Source organism: Cryptomeria japonica, chromosome 4 (assembly GCF_030272615.1).
Source record: "Cryptomeria japonica chromosome 4, Sugi_1.0, whole genome shotgun sequence".
In the NCBI taxonomy this organism is placed as follows: domain Eukaryota; kingdom Viridiplantae; phylum Streptophyta; class Pinopsida; order Cupressales; family Cupressaceae; genus Cryptomeria; species Cryptomeria japonica.
Window position 1 is genome coordinate 205,384,560 of NC_081408.1, and position 19,622 is coordinate 205,404,181.

Consider the following 19,622-nt stretch of genomic DNA (forward strand, 5'->3'; position numbering starts at 1 on the left):
AAAATCTAAGAAGCTAATGATTATGACCCAGAAGCTCTCCCAAGATGTCGAGGTTATGAAATGCAACCATGAACAAAGAATTGGAAAAGTGGAACAGTCTATGTCAGAGATAAAGAAAAACCTCAAGAACCTAGTTGACATAAGCAAGGAGGCCATGAATAATAGTATAGAGGGGCTTGAAAAGATCAATGTCATGGTTGCGGAATATAGATCCATTCACAGTGAACATGAGAAAGATCTTGGATGTGAAGACATGGTTTCTAGAGACAAAAAAACCACAGGCCCTAGTTCTAGGACTAGAAGCACGACCAACACTAAAGGCACCTCAAGATTCATTATGGAGGAGCTAGAGGAAATCAATAAGATTACCATCCAGAAGAACAAGGAGCTAGTGCACTCTCTTAATTGAGTGCTTTTGTTTTGTTTTGTTTTGTTGTCTATGTCTCTTTTTCTTTCATGACTATTCTGGGGTGCTCCCTTGTTTTGGTGTTGGTTTATGTTTGTATGGCTGATGGTCGGCTTTTGTAAAACTTTTGGTTTCGGGTCCATGTAAAACCCATTTATCTTTATCAAAAACATTATTTTATTACCAAAATTTTATAATATTAAATTGTATGAATAACTAGAATAATATTGTTAATTTATATATAGTTTATATTATATATATGTTTATTTATTTATATAATATAAAACTTTAATAAATGTAGATATATATTCTTAATAATTTGTTAAATATTTATTTATTAGATTGGCAAAATAAATTTGAAAAGAAAATTGAAATGTATTAAAGATTATGTTCTAAAAGAATTCATTTAGATAGTGGATCCACGAAATCCTAATAAGATGTAAATTATTTAGGCAATTAAATTGGAGAAAAATAATTAATTTAATTTAGAAACTTAAATATCATACATCTTTAACTTTTTAAAAATGGAAAAGAAATATCAAATGAAAAAATTCATAGTTCGAATTAGTGGAAAAGAAATTGAATAATAACAAGTTAATAAATTGAGTGCAACCGATTGCAATAGTACTAGCAAGGACTTCCATATTGGTTATTTTCTTATGTCCATAACTGCTTTATTGTAAGCATATTTATTGTATTGTAAACCAATTGAAATTGAAATAGTGAATTTGTGCTTGTTTTGTAAGAAGTTGCAAATTAAAATGGATGTTAGCTATTTTGGAACTAAGAGACACAACAATGCTAACAACTTCCTGCCAGAAGGTTTGTACAACATTTCCTTCAATCAACGTCATTCTAGCAGCATCTAATATTGTTTTGTTCTTCCTTTCACAAACCCCATTCTGCTGAGGGTTTCTAGGAGAAGATAACTATCTTCTAATTCCATTCCTCTCACAAAATGTATCAAACTCACCAGACATGAATTCTCCTCCTCTATTAGATCTCAGACAATTCAGCTTCAACCCTATCTCAATCTTCACCTTTTCTTTGAATATCTTGAATTTCTCCAATGCTTCTAATTTCTCCCTTATAAATGTCACCTACACCATTCTAGAGTAGTCATCAATCGACAACATGAAATAGCTACCACCATGCATGCTTCTCACTCTAGTAGGACCACACAAGTTAGTATGCACAAGATCTAATAGTCCATTAGATGTATACAACTTACTCTTAAATGATGTTTGTGTTTGGTTTCACAACTAACATTCTTTACATACCAGATTAGAGGGCTTCGAAATCTTAGAAAAATATCTAATAGCTTGAGTAGAAGTTATCCTTATCATGAAGTCAAAATTAACATGACACATCCTCCTATGCCACAACGAAATTTCATTTATCTAAGCAATCAAACAATTTTTCTCACTAGAATTCAAGTATAATATATTACCTTTAGTTTTAGTCCCTATTTTAGTCTTTCTATCGAATGGATTCAGAATCTTGCATTTACCATTCTTGAATTCCAAATCATATCCCTTGTCAACCATCTATCCAACACTCAAAATATTATGTTTCAAACCTTCAACGTATAAGACATCATCAATGTTATTCTTACCATCAAAAGATATAGAACCTCTACCACGAATCACACAAGCTTTATTATCTCCAAATATTACTATACCACCATCATACCTTTCTATATTAACAAATGTACTTTTATCACCTGTCATGTGATGTAAATAACCATTGTCAATTGCCCATTCATCTTTTTCTTCAATCTTAGCAGCTAAACATTTATCCTCAACAGTGCAGCTTATAGGATTCACTGGTACCAGCTCATATTCCTTGATAGCAATAAATACAAATTCATCTCTTGAATTCCCACTATCCTCATCTATCACAGCTTCATCAACAACATAATAGCATCTCTTCTGATTTTAATACTTCTGGTAGGGCTTGTATGGCTTATAATGCTTATCATGCTTCTCATATCTATCATTTTTATCAAATCTATCATGTTTTTCATGCTTATCATACCTAGACATTCTTTTAGGATCCCTAGAAGCATAATGTCTTGTGTTATTGCAAGAGAAACATTTCAAAGGTAACTTTCCGTCATACTTATGGGCTCCCTTAGGCAATCTCTGAGCAATAAGTGCTACAAGCTCATCCAACTCTCTCTTATGCTCTTCAATCTCTCTCATCTCTCTCTCATATCTTGAAACCCTAGATTAACTCTCTCTAAGATCATACAGTTGCTTTCTGGATACAGAGGCTTTAAATGTAGTCTTAGATTTATAATATGATTCTCCAAATTCACTCAACTCAAAATCAGCCAGCTTACCAACTGACATATCTCTTGTCATAGTAGTCACACTTTGGATCTCATCAATAGAAAAATTTAGCTTTATAAGTAGAAGACAAGGATCTGAACACCTGAGCAACAATCTCATCTTCCTCAAGAGTTCCACTGGCACATCTGATGTTCATAACAAGCTCATTCACTTTAGCCATAAAGGATGTTATGTTCACATGTTTTCTGATATTAAATGTCTCATATTTTCCTTTCAAACTATGCAACTTAGCAACTTTAACTTGTGCATTTGCTTCATACAAGACCTCTAGCTTTTTCCATATCTCATGTGAAGTCTGAAGTCCCATCACATTAATCATCTTTGAATCATTCAAAGCACTCAACAACAATTCCTTAGCTCTTATGTTATGTTTAGCTTCCTTGATTTCATCAACAATAACCCGTCCATTCAGAGGAACATTTTAGAAATTCTTTGTTATCTTCCAATAATATTCTTCAAGATACTTCAAATGTACTTCCATCTAGTCCTTCCTTAGAGTAAAATTGTTTCCATCAAATATAGGACTCTCCTTTTGTAACACAAAGGTTTCTGTCTTGGATCTTTTCAAGTGGTTAAGTTGTTGGATATTGCTGGAATATGATGAACTGACATGATGATATGATGATAATGTATGTTGTCATTGATGTCAATAAGTGAATGTGAACCGGTATATAGATTGGAAGAAGATGATGAACCGGTATGAAGATATGTAGTGAAACAGTGTCAGGGTTTTACTAAGTGTGACTACCAGTTGGTAGTCTCAGCTTTAGGGTTTTTAGTTTGGCAATCCAAATTGTGCGATGCAACCGAAGACATCCTATGATGAGTTATCTAAGAGACGTGAATGAGATCGAGGTGCCACATCAGTTTTGTGTGCATGAAGGATTTCCTTGAGGATCATGCATGTGAAGATCGATTGCATTAAATGTCTACCTCGACAATGATCATTCTTCTTGGTGATATGAGAAGAGAGCGTGATGGGTTACTGATTCCCATATGCGGTGATGAATGAACAATGCAGATTGTCTTATGATCTGCTTAAGATTGTATTGCTCTATGCAAAGTGTTTAGATGGTCAGGATTGGACCGCTTGTATTGTAAACCTAAATTCTTAGGGTTTAGGGTTTATGCTACTGACCTAATTGTTCTCTATAAGGTCAATGATGTTTTTTATTGTTTGTTGCTGGAAAATGTTGTGTGTGTATCCAAGCGATGAGATACTTGCCATACTAGTAAGAGGAGAACTACAGAGTATGATTTCAGAAGAGAGGAAATGAAAAGGATATGCCTTGGTATGTAGTGTTGTTATAAGATCAGAGTTTTACCTATTGTCTTCTAACCATTTCAACAATTGGAAAATCCCTTTACCAAGTAGCTTTAACAGGAATATTTTAAATCCTTTAACCAGGTGACTCAAGATCATTGAGTTCTTCAAATCCTATAGCGAGGTAACTTTTAATAGGGTTTCAACCTTTAACATGGTATATAGCCATCCCTTAACAAGGTTATCTTTAATAGGATCGGTTCCTAACAGAACCTTATTGTGAAGTCTTTAACTAGACTAGGTTCCTAACAAAGAGAGCTTCAAAAGAGTTCAAAACAAACTTGTGGGTATTCATCCCCACCGTGGTTTTTCCCATTTGGGTTTCCACGTGAAAAATTTGTGTGTCATGAGTTGTGCATTTTTCATGTGATGATTAAGTATTTTGTGTTTTAGTGATTATGCATGCAGAGCTAATAGGTTATGGTATTATTGGTATACCACATGCATATGTTTGTGGGTGAAGTTGTTATCAAGTATTGAATGTATTTGAAGTGATCAGACTTATCAGTTTATGTTTTCTGAATTCTTACTATGTTTAACTGGTATTGCCATGGTTAAGTTCAGCAATGAAGACAACCAGTTGGTATTGTTTTAACTTGATAAGTTATTGAGAAAGTTTTTGTCTATATAGATTCACCCCCCTGCCCTCTCAGTACCGATTAGGGCATTTTTTGTTCATCATTATTCATCAATTGGTATCAGAGCAACTCCAGGTCCTTGATGATATAGGCTTAACCGCTTGAGGTAAAAGATCCTGCTGTAATGATGAAGAGGGAAGGTCCTAATTTTAATAGAGATAACTTAAAAATATGGAAGGATAGAATGAAGATTTACATCAAGAGTATGGGTTCTCAATACTGGAGCTATGTTGAGAATGCCTATGTGATTCCCACTGGCACTCAGACCGATGATCAGAACAAAGAGATTCAGGAAAATGGGCAAGTCATGGAATCCCTTATTAGCAGCCTGTCAGATATTGAGTTTATTGATGTACAAGACAAGGACACTCCTAAGGATGTATGGGACGCACTAGAAACTATTTATGGTGGTGATGATCATGTAAAGCAAGCTAAGGAAGAGATCCTTACAGGAAAATTTGAAGACATGAGAATGGTTGAAGGAGACACCATTCAACAATATGGCAATAGGATTAAGACTACGGTTGGAGATATCAAAAGCATTGGTGGAATGATTTAGGATGCCACCATTGCTAGTAAAGTCTTGAGATCATTGTTACCGATCTATGCAATCAGAGTTGCTGCTATCTAGGAACTAAGGTCTATTGATAGAACCAAGGTATCCTTAGACTCTATCATTGCAAAGTTGACTTCATATGAGTTGAATAGCTATGATGATAGTGTTCAGAAGACTCAGTCAACCTTTAGAGCATCTGCTGCACCATCCATAAAAGGAAAAGAAACTAGTACCAGTTATGAATCCAAACAATGTAGAGATATAGATGAGGAAGAAATTATGATGGAGTTTGAAGCTCTTCTAGCTAAAAGACTTTCGAAAGGAACTGGTAAATATAGAGCTAAGCTTCCTTTAAAATGTTTCTCCTGCAACAAGATAGGACATATAGCTATTAATTGTCCTAACAGTGATAATAAGGATAAACCGGAGAGGTTTAAAAAGTATAAAGGAGGAAGTAGAGGAAATTCTCTTGTTGTTGTGGATGAATGTGTTACTGATGAAGAATCGGAGGATGAAGAGAGTGAAGACATAGTATTTGTAGCTGTGAAAGAAGAAGTATCTGACAAGAAAGCCCTTGTCTCTTGCATTGAGAACTCCAATGAGTGGATTATAGTAGTGGGTGTTCTCACCACATGACTGGTGACCAGAGAAAGTTTCTGTCTCTGGAAGAATATGATGGAGGTGTTGTCAGATTTGGCAATGATGCACCATGTTTGGTGAAAGGAAAAGGATCCATCTCACTAAATGGAAAGAGAAGTACATATGATGTCTATTGGGTAGAAGGTCTGAAGCATAACCTTTTAAGTGTTGCTCAGTTGAATGACAAAGGACTCACTCTGAAGTTCAAAGGTGGAATCTGTAGTATAATTGGAAAGAGTGGTGAGCTTATTGCTAGTGATAAGAAGACCAGAGGTAACCTATTTTAGTTGAATGCCAAGATTAGTCAATGTCTAATGGCTAAGTTTGATGATAGTTGGATATGGCATAGGAGACTATGTCATATGAACTTTGACAATATTGTTAAAGCCAGTAAGATCAAGGCGGTAAGAGGAATGCTTTTGCCGAACAAACCTAAGAATTCTTTGTGCAGAGAATGTCAACCTAGGAAGATGTCTTCCTCAACTTTTAAAGGTAAGTCTTTTTCAATAGAGAATTTACTTGATCTTGTGCATATTGATTTGTGTGGTCCTATGAAAACTAGAAGTATTTAGGGAGATAGATGTTTTATGAATCTTACTGATGACTGCTCAAGAATGATGTGGTTCACATTCTTTAAAGACAAGTTTGAAGCATTTGGAAAATTCAAATCCTTTAGAGCATTAGTAGAAAAGGAAAGTGGCCAAAGGATAAAGTGCCTAAGAACTGATCAAGGAGGAGAATTCACTTCTGATAAATTCAACAAGTACTATGATGAGAATGACATCAAAAGACAATTGCCTACCCCTAGGACACCACAATAGAATGGCATAGCAGAAAGGAATAACAGGACTGTAGTTGAAGCGACGAGAACAATGCTGATCCAAGGAAACATTGCTCATACCTTTTGGAGAGAAGCGGTGAGCACTATAGTCTATACAATGAACCAGGTACTTATCAAGAAAGGCAAAGATAAAACCCCTTATGAGTACTGGACCGGGTAGACTCCCACTGTGAGTTACTTTAAGGTATTTGGTAGTAAGTTCTATATCAAGAGAGGTGATCATTTGAGCATATTTGATGCTAAATATGATGAAGGAATATTTCTAGGATATTCCACTAAGAGCAAAGCCCTCAAGTGCTACAATAATAGAACTTAGAAGATTGTTGAGAGCATCAATGTCAAGGTTGATGAATCTCCCGAGAAATCTAAGGGAACCAACAATGAGCAAGTGGAAGGTGAATGGGGAATATCTATCTAGGAACCAGTTACAAAAGAAACAAGCAAAGATCTCAGTGTTCCTATACCAGTAGAAGCTATGGTAAGACAAGAAGAAGATGGAGAAGAAGGAGAAGAGGAAAAGCAAGAAGAACCAGCTAGAGTTATTCCTAGATATGTGAAATTACATCATGATCCAAAGTAGATTATAGGAGATAAAGATGCAGGGATACTCATGAGAAGAAAGGTGAGGGAGAACTCTTGCATGATCTCTAAATTAGAGACTAAGGCTATTAAAGAGGTGCTTACAGATGAAGATTGGACTAAGGCAATGGAAGAGGAGCTAGATCAAATTGAAAAGAATGCAACATGGTCTTTGGTACCCAGACCTGAACACAAGAATGTCATTGGTACCAAATGGGTCTTCAGAAATAAACTAAGTGAAGAAGGTACAGTTATAAGGAACAAGGCTAGGCTTATATGTAAGGAATATGCTTAGAAGGAGGGAGAAGACTATGGAGAAACCTTTGCCTGTGTGGCTAGACTAGAAGGTGTTTGAATGTTACTTGCATTTGTAGCATTTAAGGAATTAAAGGTACATCAAATGGATGTGAAGTCTACATTCTTGAATGGAATCCTTGAAGAGGAAGTATATATAGAGAAACTGGATGGGTTTTCCCTATCAGAAGATAGTGACATGGTGTGTAGATTACACAAGGCCCTGTATGGATTAAAACAAGCGCCAAGGGCATGGTATGAATGATTACACTCTCATCTTGTGAAGATTGGATTTGAGAGAGAAAGTGAACATATCAACATCTACTTGAAATCAGAAGGTGATCAGATTCTAATCTATGAAGTGTTTGTAGATGACATAATCTTTGGAGGAGATGATGAAATGAGCCATGCATTTGTAGATGTAATGAAGAAAGAGCTTGAGAGGTCTCTGATTCGGGAGATAAAAAAATTTATTGGTCTACAGATTCAGCAAATGAAAGAGGGTATCTTTATTACCCAATCTAAGTATGTCAAAGAGGTATTGAAGACTTTTGGCATGGAGGAGAGCAAACAGGTTGCTACACCAATGGTGTCTGACTGCAAATTGAGTAAGGAAGATGATTCATCATTGGCGAATGAGAGGGAGTATTGGTCAATGATTGGTAAGCTACGCTATGTCATGCACAACAGACCAGATATTGCTCATGCAATGGGCATAGTAGCTCATTTTCAGAAATGTCCTAAAGTGGTAGCAATCAAGTGGATTCTTAGATATCTGAAAGGAACAGTTGACTATGGATTGTGGTATCAATATAATGGTGACTTCAATCTCAAAGTGTATACCGATGTCGATTGGGTAGGTAATGTGGATGACTAGAAGAGCACAACTGGTGGAGCGTTCTTTCTCAGTGAAAGATTAGTATCATGGATGAGTAAGAAGCACAATTGTATTTCCCAGTGTATAGCTGAAGTAGAATATGTGGCAGCATTTATGAACTATACTGAAGCAATTTGGATGAAACATGTATTGGAAGGTTTCAAAGTACCTGTATCTGAACCAGTGAATATATTTTGTGACAACACAAGTTCAATAAATATTTCCAAGAATCTAGTATTGCATGCTAGAACTAAGCACATTGAGCTTAAATATCACTTCTTGAGAGAGAAAGTTTAGAATAAGGAGGTTGTACTACAACATGTTTCCAGTAAGGAGCAGCTAGTAGACATATTCACAAAGCCCTTACCGAAGACTATATTTACCTATTTGAGAAGTGAATTCGGGATTCTGCCTCTTCATGAAATCAACTAAAGTTGTGTGCTTTGCATCAATCAGGAACTACAGTGTCAAATCTTTAAGGATTGTTGTGTTTAAGGATGCTACTCCAAAGGGGGAGCAGCATAATAGATAATGGAAGCTTGTGCCTCCAATTTTGCGTTGTTGTCAAAGGGGGAGAAGATATCTGATGTATGGGGAGAAGATATCTGTTAATGCAGATACATTGGTCTATGATGTCTACAGTTGCAATGCTACACTGAATATTGCCATCAATGCCAAAGGGGGAGATTGTTGGATATTGTTGGCATATGATGAACCAGCATGATGATATGATGATAATGTATGTTCTCATTGATTTCAATAAGTAAAAGTGAACCGATATGTAGATTGGAAGAAGATGGTGAACCAGTATGAAGATATGTACTAAACCGATGTCAGGGTTTCACTAAGTGTGACTACTGGTTGGTAGTCTCAGCTCTAGGGTTTCTGGTTTAGCAATCTAGCTTGTGCAATACAACCAAAGACATCATGTGATGAGTTAGCTAAGAGATATTAATTACATAGAGATTCCATGTTATTTTTGTGTGCGTGAAGGATTTCCTTGAGGATCTTGCATGTGAAGATCGATTGCATTAAATGTCTACCTCGAGAATGATCATTCTTCTTGGCACTATGAGAAGAGAGCGTGATGGGTTACTGATTCCCATATGCAGTGAAGAATGAATGATTCAGATTGCCTTGTGATCTATTTAAGATTGTATTGCTCTATGCAAAGTGTTTGGATGGTCAGGATCGGACCGCTTGTATTGTCAACCTAAATGCTTAGGGTTTAGGATTTATGCTATTGACCTAATTGTTATCTATAAGGTCAATGATGTTTGTTATTGTTTGTTGTTGGAAAATGTTGTGTGTGTATCTGAGTGATGAGATACTTGCCAGACCAGTAAGAGAAAAACTATAGAGTGTGATTGCAGAAGAGAGGAAATGAAAAGGATCTGCCTTGGCATGTAGTGTTGTTACCAGATCAGAGTTTTACCTATTGTCTTCTAACCATTTCAATAGTTGGAAAATCCCTTTACTAGGTAGCTTTAACAAGATTATTTTAAATCCTTTAACCAGGTGACTCAAAATCATTGAGTTCTTAAAATCCTCTAGCGAGGTAACCTTTAATAGGGTATATAGCCTCCCTTAACCGGGTGATCTTTAACAGGATCAGTTCGTAACATAACCTTATTGTAAAGTCTTTAACCAGACAAGGCTCCTAATAGAGAAAGCTTCAAAAGAGTTCAAAACAAGCTTGTGGGTATTCATCCCCACCATGGTTTTTCCCATTTGGGTTTCCACTTGAAAAATATATGTGTCATGAGTTGTGCATTTTTCATGTGATGATTAAGTATTCTGTGTTTTAGTGATTATGCATGTAGAGCTAATAGGTTATGGTATTACTGGTATACCACATGCATATGTTTATGGGTGAAGTTGTTATCAAGTATTGAATATATTTGAAGTGATCAGACTTATCAGTTTATGTTGTCTAAAGTCTTACTATGTTTAACTAGTATTACCATGTTTAAGTTCGGTGATGAAGACAACCGATTAGTATTGTTTTAACTTGACAAGTTGTTGAGAATGTTTTTGTCTATACTGATTCGCCCCCCCTCTTAGTACCGATTAGGGTATTTGTTGTTCATCATTATTCATCATAAGCTTCTTTCAGAGGATCTAGCTCTAATACCACTTGTTGGCAACAAAAAGGAAAGAAAACTGAGAGTGGAGGGTGAATGATTTTTCATTGTATTAAACCAATTAAGAATAATCTCAGATCTAATCAACTGCAACAAAAAGAAAGATAATAGGAAAAACAACAACACACATAACACCAGTATTTTTGACATGGAAAACCCAGTAAAGGGAAAAACCACAATGGGAACCTACCCACAATGAGATGATAATTTAAAGTAGTATGTGTAAATATTACAATGGGGAATTCACAAGCATTCAGGCACACAGACTAGAGCGCATTGCTCAAATTACAATGACCTAGAAGGCTCCAACCCTTAGGGTAGGTTCATTACCTTAGAAAGATGATTGAACTACAATCCATAAAGAATGAACTACAAAAATAGCATCTGTTAATGCTTCATGACAATTCCAGTTAAGCTCAAATATCTTCCCTTCACCAATCTCTACTCAACACACCACACCAAAACATGAAATAACTTGATCATACATAAACCACCTACTGATAATGTTGACGCAACAATGACAACCAAACTACATGAATATTACACCCATTTATATAAATCATCAACCTTCACTACAAGGTCAGCGAAAACCTTAACACATAGTTAAAAAATTACATCACACAATACATTAATAAACCACCAAACCAATACAATATCATAGACATAATTACATGGACCTAAATCAGCTCCTCAAACATGCACCACCACTAGAAATCTTACCAAGATGAACCATAACATTATACACCACTAAAATATCGTATAACACAAAGGATATCGTCGGACCAAGAAGATCATCAAGAACTCACACAATAACCAATACGGACTAGCAAAAAAAATAGGACATGATTAGGAAACACCAACAAGAACATTATAACCATCCGCAATAGCTGCACCAACACCAGTTATTTAAATATTCATTGATCAATACACTAACACTCAAGAACACTTAACAACAATAACTCAAATAAGAAAGATAGCTTTTGGAGTACCAAATTATGAACCATCTGAAATTAAGATACACATGAACATCCCAAACACTCTCCCAAATCCGCAACACAAGATATGAGCATACTTGAGAAAAACAAATCAAACATCACAACATTGCAATAATGAACACTTAAAACCTATCTCCATACCTGAATCTTCAACTCCATCAAATCATCACATAGCATCATGGAATCAATAAAGAATAAAGTAGAGACATTGAACCATAAATCTAAATCAATTCTCAACAATCACAGGATCACCAAAACGTAGGAATATGTTGACATCAATGACAACAACATATCCTAGTAGTAGCAATATCCAACATGTCTATCATACTTCCATGGTCTTCATAATAGGATAATCCATACATCCATAGGCATAATATCACACAAAACTTCATCATGGGAGGATTCAATCTTAAATTTTATCAAACATTGTTCAGTCACCTGTACCTTATGATAATCCCAAATCTATTCTATTTAGTAGGTTTTAGAATGTTTTATCCTCTACAAATTGAACTTATTCACCAACTCCTCTAAAGATAAATTATCTAAACTATGACTTTGCAACACTTACCTTCAACCTTACACCTTGTCTAAAAAAAATTCTTCCTCTACAATGGTTCCTATTACATTTCATTGTGACATAGGGTTCTCCTTATCGTCAAAGCTTCACCATCTTCAGGTTTATTCAGGGATTTGGTAGGTTCATCCTCAGCAAAAGTAGTTCTTCCATATTTCCCTGTCCTCCAATTTGAATTGCCTAGTTTACATTCAAAATATTAGTGCCCTTCTTCTCCACACTTAAAGAAAGTTCCTCCTAACTTCCTTTTTTCATCCCTCTTATAACCCTTATTCCAGTAGCTACTCAGTCCACCATTCCAGTAAAAGTTCCTATCATCTCTCTGGGTTGACTTATCATCTTTGTATTCTTCCTTTCCTTTATTCTGCTCTACAAAAGATCTTCCACATCAAATAAATGTTCTGCCTCCTTAAAAGTTTCCTCCTCTTCCTCTATGTCTCTACTCATGTCTCTTGTTCAAATTTTCCTTAGCGTTTAAGGCATATTGATAAGCCTCTTCAACACTCTGCAACTTGATTAAATGGATCTCCTCCTATATAGAAATCCACAATCCATTGATATAGCTTGCATTATGTTCAACCTCATCCTTAGCATGTGAAAATCTGATGTTGAACCTATAGAATTCTTTGGTATAATTCTTGATGCTACCCTCCTTCTGCTTCAAGTTTTGTAACTTTTGAAACAAATTCACTTGATAATCTAGAGGTAAGAACTTCACTTTCAACTTACTCACCATCTTATCCCAAGATTTAATTTTCTCCTTTCCTCCTCTTTGTTTATACATCTCCAAATATTTTCATTACAATGACGCATCTCCCTTCAGTTTTGTGCAGGCATACTTCACCTTCTTATCTTCACTTATGTTTTAAAAATTGAAATATTTCTCCATCTCCATAATCCAATCAAGAAATTCATCCAAATATAACTTGCCATCATAGTCCACTAGGTTAAAATATGGTTTACTATTCACTCTTGGCAAGGATCTTATGTATATCTCTTCATCTAGATTGATCGTTGATGGATTCACTCCTACTTCTCTCACACCCACTTCTTCTGCATCTTTTCTCAAATCCTCAAAATGTCAACCTATTATCTCGGCTATTTCAATAGCTTCCAATTAGGTTGCAATCTATCTCAACATATCCATCATCGTTGGATCTGGATCTCTCTATTCTCCACCTCTAACATTTCCTTTTCGTGCCATATAGGCAAGTCCTTTGTAGCCACAGGTCAAATCCGCAATCCGCCACCCTACAACAATTTTCAATAGGGCACAATATTCATGAATGAAGAACCTTCTCTATGATACCAAATGATGCAGCCACAATAGGAGGGTCCTTAAAGAGAACTACCTAGATTGTGCAGCAAAATCAACACAATAGAAACAAAAAAACATAATCGAGAGAATTATAGATCAGACTGATTAAATCATGAATTCACATACAACTGGCCAACAACATATGGTTACAAACATGCTAATAGGCCTAATTATAGAACATACAATTCAGAACCCAAGAGATGTTTAAAATTTGATATATATCTATCTGATCATGATATATTATCTCTAACTAGTCATCAAGGATCTAATGCATCATTATATAGCATCCAGAACACATCTAGGTCAGCCAAAGAAATAGTACAATCCCCAAGGCAGGAAAGTGTAACGTGCGAATAGGTTAGATCAAAGCATGAAGAAAATCCTTTGGAAAAGAGTTGAAATGAAACACAGACCAAAATGAAGGTCAGTCAAGCATATGGGAACATTGTATGAGGTGCCAATTGGCTCCGCAAGTCAAGGAGATGCTCGGCGTGGTATGAAAACACCATCTAGCCATTAAGGTTTAAACTGGTCTAGAAACTAAGAACTATTGGACATTTTGGAAGTGAAATTATGTCATAAAAATATCCAAACAATGTAATATCCAAGATCACAGTACAAGAACATTTTTACAAGCTAAATCCACCTCTGTATAGAAAATGAGCAACTCAGAGGGGTATCGAGTGAAACACAAAAACTGAACTGAACAAGAAACAAAATAGAAAGAAAACATTTTTGGTTGATGCAAGGTTGTCAATGACCCAAGGATGCTCCTGCATCACTAACCATATAATTTTTAAAAATTTATGATTTTGTTAAGGCTTTCACCTATAATTTATTTTGATATTTTATTAAGGATCAAACATGTTTTGAAGCGACATGAAACCCTAATTACAATAAGATGTCAATAGCAAACAATCAGTAATAAGTATCCAACCATCAAGAAAAATAGAGATAGCCTAGATACCAAAAAAAAAAAAAAAACACCTAAAGGCCACCACTAATACAAATTCTTTAAGACCTCACTTGCTCCTACTTCTATCTAGGAAGCATTAAGGACAAGTTTCTTAATATATTGAAGGTCTTCACATAATGAACATCAAATCTCTTAAGATTGCCACATGTACATGTATATGGAACTTTATCATTCTCTGGAAGAATCTATTTCACCTTATCAGTAGCATCCAAATTGACCACATGATTCTAGCTTTGATCAATTTTAACATACATTTCCCCTGAAATCTTAAATCTTTTAGCACTGTCCTTACACACCTTATGGTTGAAAGAGAAAAAATTAACGAGTTTATCATTGATTATTTTCATTTTGATCTTTAACCCCTAAATAATTCCTATATAATCATTAGTCGTGATCTCAACATCCTCTTAAACTAAATTTTGTAAGGAACAAACCAGAATTAAGCCTTCATATTTACCTCCTAAAGCCTCCTAATTTTAAAAATTATCCATTTTATTTTTAATGGAGTACAATTTAATATTAATTTGGTTGATCTCATTAAAGACCCACTTGTTCATCCTAAAGGAATCCACAACTACATTCTTGGCAATACTCATGAGGTTAGATAAGCTCTCATAATCAAACTTAAGGAGTAAGGAATCTTTAGCTAGGTCACAAGGAAAAGAGTATCTTCCCTCACACTCAGTGGTAGGAAAAGACTCACCAAAGCCACTCAACTAGGATTTTTCTTATTAACATTAGGGATTTTCCATTCTCATTCTAGAGAAGTAACGTCCAAGTTAGCATCAATACTCTAATGACCACCCTCCAAGAAAGAACAATCAAAATACTCATCACTAGCCTCCTTATCATTCCTTCAAGGAAAAGGGGAATATCTTTTCTTTTCTTTTGACGAGCAGGGGATGGTTTTCAAATGTTAAACAGTATGTAAATTCAAACTTGAAAAATCAAATTCCTAGGATTTTTTCTTTGATCCTTGATGCTCATAGTCAAGGAGAATAAAATATAGATCAAAAAGAAATTCTAACCTTATGCCTGAAGTGGTTGAGCAAGATGAAATGATGATCATAGACAATGGTGAAATGATCCTCTAGTGAACATTATTGCATATTAACCCTTAGAATATCCACTCAAATGTTCTTAATAGATTTATATTTATAGCCACTGTTCGTCTTCTTCACTAAGAATTTACCCTCTTTCTTTTTTAGAAATTTCTAGATAGAAGCCTCTAAAGATTTCCTACTTTTGAAGATTTTCTTTCTCTCAACCGACAATCTAGTAACTTCAGTGGCAGCAACAAGAAGAAAAATGAGAGGGGAATGGGTGAATCAATTTTCACTAGATTAAATCAATTAATCACAATCTTAGATCTAATCAACTGTAGCAAAAACAAAGATAACAACAATAAGAACAACACACATAACACCAATATTTTTTATGTGGAAAACTTGTTTAAGGGAAAACCAATAGTGGAAACCTACCCATAATAAGTGATGCAACCATGGTTTGGTGGGTCCTGAAAGAGAACAGACCAGATCATGTAGCAAGAGTAAAACAACAAAACATAGAGAAAATGCAAAATCAAATATTCACATCATTATATATTCATTGTCGATCATCTGGTAATCATCTGGTTACATATGGGCTAACATGCGTAGTTACAGACTACTTGCCAGATTACAATCCATCCAGAACTCTAAGAGGTATCCGATTTATAATTCTAGAATCTAGATCATCCTCTTCTTCTAGTTCTTCCTTTCAAGGGTCACATACAACAATATTTATACCATCTGCAACACATTCGAGTCGGCCTCAAAAGATTACATTTACCAAGAAAGGAAAATGAAACGTGTAAAATAGGTCGACCCCAAAATGCAAAGATCTCTTCCACCAATAATGTAAATAAAGTGTTGACCACCAAAGAAGGTCGACTAAAGACTCAAGAACATCAAGAAAGGTATCAAATAGATCCACAAGCTAAGTACTCTCTCCACATGAGAAGAAATCACCAACTAGTTGTTAAGCTCAAATCTGCTCTAGAAACCAAGAATAGCCAATCTAAAAGCAATAACTCACCAAGAAAGAATCAAAATGGACTAAAAATCTTGAATGGCAACCAAGAACAAGCTTGGAAACCAAAAATATGATCCACAAAGAAAAAGAACCAGCTACTGGAACACACTGGAATAACACTGAACTGAACAAGAGAAAAATTGAAAGGAAATGTTTTTGGTTGATTCAAGATTGCTCATAGACTGGGGATGTTGCTACATCAGACACCCTAGGTAGACAGAGATACTCAAAGAGACGTAACTCATGAACATAAAAAAGGATCAAAGTATAGACTCCATGCTAATTCCTGATCCAAACATCTTCTTTATCTACAAACATCTTTCTCACCTCCTCTGGAACCTCAACTAGACTCCCTAATTCCCGATTCTCTTTATTTCTCTTCCCTTGCTTCAGACTAGCCTACTATCTCTGATTAATGCTCTCTTTCTTCTGCAACCCTGATTTATTTTTGTCAGAAGATCTCATTAGATCTACCACCATAATCTTACTGCCCTCTAGTTCCTTCTTACTATCAGACTTATCTATTATATCATCCTATAAATTCATGCCACCATCCAATGTAACCTTTGCAACCTACTTCTCAGCACTGAAACTCTTCTCAAGGCTCAAATTCCTCACTTCATTCTCTTTCTCCCTTAGAGAAGCCAATGTGAACTTTTGCCCATCCTTCTCAATAGTGATTAGGTTTCTTCTACAATCATAGATAGCTCCTCTATCAAACTGCCAAGGTCTTCGCAACAAAACATGACAAGCACTCATAGAAAAAAATCACATAATACCTCATCCCTAAAAGGTCCAATATTAAAATCCACCAAATACTGCTCTTTTACTTTTAACTTCCGATCATCTTGCAACCAACTTACCTTGTAAGGACAAGGGTGATTAAGCCTCTTCAATCCAATCTTCTCTACCATCTCCTCAGATACCAAATTATCAGTACTTCCACTATCAACAATAACCTTACAACACCTACCACATGGTTTACACATAGTCCAGAAAAGATTCATCCTCTGAGTAGGTCCATTATCCTCAGTACTCTACTCCATCAAGACTCTTATGAACATAAGGGATTATCCTTGCTCTGGTTCCAACACATTCTCATCGGTAACTCTAACTTCCTAATCCTCATTCTCCACAGAGTTTATAGCCATCCCTTGCTTGCACTTAAAATATCTATGTTCGGTTTCTCCACACTTAAAACACCTACCCAAAAATTCTCTACTGCCACCACCACTCCCTTTTCTCTATGTATTTTGATCTATTTCTTTACTCCACTTAGGTTTTGATTCTTCTTCAACATTCTGCTTCTGTATACTGCCACTCATCTTACCCTTATACCTCTCCTTTTCTCTAGGGTTATTTTTCTATCATCTTTTCACTTTCTCCTCAGGCTTCAAAGCATATTGGTAAGCCTCTTCAACTGTGGAAATATTTAACATAATCATCTCATCTTGAATGTTAAATGAAAGTCAATTTATGTACCTAGCCACCTTCTTCCAATCCATCTCTCTATTGTAATACCCTAAAAATGGTCATCTAAACCATGAGCCCCTGATCTTGACAACGTCACCAAGGTACTAACCAAAGACAATTAAATAAATCTTGAGCACACAATTAATCCTTTAATCATCAAATGTCACATGGAAAATCAATCACTCAATATTAATTAAATATTTATTTAATTAATTGATCATTCCAAGTAAATCATTTTTAAACAATTATCTTATTTACTTTATTAAATATCCTAGCATATTTAATTAAATAAATCAATTTGCCATAAATCTTCAAAAAAAGGAAACAAAACAAGAAAGAGGAATTGGAAATTATGAGCACAAACCTTCAAAAAAGGAAATAAACAAAAAAAGGAATTAATTGACCAACAAAGAATTAAAATTTGAGAAAAGAAATCAATTGGAGATAATCTTGAAAAATAAATTAAAAATTGATGAATAATCTCAAAGAAAGCAATTAAATCTTAAAATTGAATGAAATAAAGAATAAATCAGTTTTTTTCTGATTTTATCTTAATTTTAGTTCAATTTCCTTTAAAACTAAGAAGAGCATCCAATCACATTCATTCAACTGGATTGTGCTTCCTCTTGGAAAATCTTGACCGATCATCATCATTTGATCCCAGTCTTTGGTTTCTTTCTGAATTTTCTATAAATTCAGGCTCTCATCTCTCATTCAGAAATCCTAGAGAATATATTGTTATCATGTTGTTTTTGCTCTAGGTTCAATAATATTTGTGCATTTAGATATTCACATATTAATTATTGCATACATATTTAGATCATTTATCTTAGTTATTGCTTAAATCTTGTTAGATTAATCTTGCATCCATCTAGCTTAATATCATGCTCATATAGATTAAATCCTTCATCTTGGTGTTGTCTAGTCACTGGATTGCTTACACAAATCTGAGAGCAATCTTATACTGACATCTTTTAGAAGGCAATGGGTCGATTTGTTATGGTTTTCATATTCATGCTTATATCTATCTAACCATACATGTAATGACTTAATTGAAGTGTTATGTATTCCAGATATAGATACAGGTCCATTTTTCAAACACATTTTTGGCGCCCATCGCAGGGCAAAAAACTACTTTTTCGGCCTCAAAATCATTCTTTTTATCCTGCAGGTTTCATCCGTACAATCTCTGTGAAATATCGTATGACATAATATTGAAGCCTGTCATTTATCATACAACATAATATTAAATCATTTCATTTGTCGTACGAATCAGAAGATAGACTCATATGACATGTTGACATGTTGTTTCTGGTTATTTGATTTTATCCTCTATCATCCTATGCTCATTTTTGACTCATATGATAAAAGTTTTTTGTCATTCCATTCTATGAGAATTGTCGTACGATTCTATTTTCTGTTAGATTAAAAGAAAGTTTCACTTTTTGGGTTTTTTCTTGAATTACATTTTGATTACGCTAATGCTAACCCTGAATTGTCTTATCTCTGCTTGGTATTTTCATAGCCTAGCCAATTTCTTCCAAGACGCTTGTCAAAGAAT